Raw genomic sequence first — 1,621 nt, 5'->3', positions numbered from 1 at the left:
TCATCAAGGACTGAAGCTAGTAATTAAATTGACTCATTTGCTTTCATCAAATTTGTAAAAACACACATCATAAATCATGTACAAACATGCGATTTGGATATACAGTGTATTCCATGGAAATTATCAGAGTTTTATTGGTTACAAGTATATATGTGATACTCTTGTATTCCCTCCTTTGGGAGGAAAGAGAGGAGGAGGGAGAAAAAAAAAAAAAAAAAAGGACTTAAAACTCTACCTCCAGATCCTAAACCTGATGTTCTCCATTAAACTATCTTCTGATATTTAATTACCTACCCTTACACTGCTCGAATCGCTCCCTGACATAACTCCTGCACAAGCTCTAAAACCACAAATAAACAACCTCCACCTACAACCAAAAACATCCCTTCTCCTCAAGAAAAAAAATATAGCTATCCTACTAAAAATCTATGCAAACAGAAATGACACCTCCACAGTCCACAGTATTTACCCCGTGTCTCAAACTTGATGAAATCCCCCATCATCATACCAACAAAACTACCAAAGTAAATCCAGTACCATACTCTAGAACCCATCAGTCTGCCCATGCTTCAGGAAAAGGATCAGTAGTCAACGACACAGAATAGACAACGAACACCAACATACCACCCAAGTACACTAAGAACAATACCAAAGAGACAAAAGAAACCCTAAACCCAACAAGTACACCGTAATAGGGAGATGGATCCAAGCTGTCAAGCAGTACATATCCTGCAAGCCCATCCATTTCAATGACAGTCACTGAAGATCTCTGCCTAGCTTCATAACAGGAACTAAATTACCCTATCCCAAAAGAGTCATGACACCTACTCACCTTGTCATTCCTCTCACTGAAGAAATAACTGTCTTTCTGTCAAAACTCCTTTGCACAGATCGATGCAATGGGTTGAATTTCCTTTTATTTCATATTGATTTATACATTTCCACTTCCTATGTTGAATTTTTCTGTTCTCTTAAGCAGGACTTTTGTGATCTTCCTCTTTGGCCATAGGTATAACATACTCAGTGGAACTTTTTACAACATAAAACAAAAATGCGGAGGTGGAAAGGAAAGGAGCTGAAGTGTTTGATTTTGTATTTTCTTGTAAGAATAAAAAATTGTAGACAGTCGAAGCAAAATAAGAATGGTTAAGCAGGGAGTAGAAAAGTCTACAAATTATACTTCTGGCATCCTAAAACAAGGGTTAACAAGTATATGTAAAGTGTAGAAGCAGCTAAACAGCAAAGAGCACACACAATATTTAATCTTGTACATTCATCTAAATTCTCAGAGAACCCAGTTTGCTTGAGATATTAAAATATAAGCTTCAAACCAATGTAGATTTTTTAATTTTTATTTTTTTTAAGAAATACTCTCTCCCAGTCTATTCTTCCCATTTTCTTCTTAAAACACAATAATACTCTTAAAGTCTACACATTACAGGGAATGTACAGTCAAGCATATAGTATGGATGAAAATCACTTCTCAGAACAGTACCAGTTCCTGTGGGTGAAAAACATCTGCTAGAAGATGAATGGAAATTAGTTCCCCCAAAGGTTTTGTACTGGCCTGCACAGCAGTGAATATTATTCTCTTTGAATTCTTTATTCCAAGTTATTTATA

Source organism: Rhea americana, unplaced genomic scaffold, assembly GCF_003343005.1.
Source record: "Rhea americana isolate MKP2758 unplaced genomic scaffold, rheAme1 scaffold_214, whole genome shotgun sequence".
NCBI classification, from domain to species: Eukaryota; Metazoa; Chordata; class Aves; order Rheiformes; family Rheidae; genus Rhea; species Rhea americana.
The sequence above is the reverse complement of the archived record's forward strand: the minus strand, read 5'-3'. Positions refer to the sequence as shown.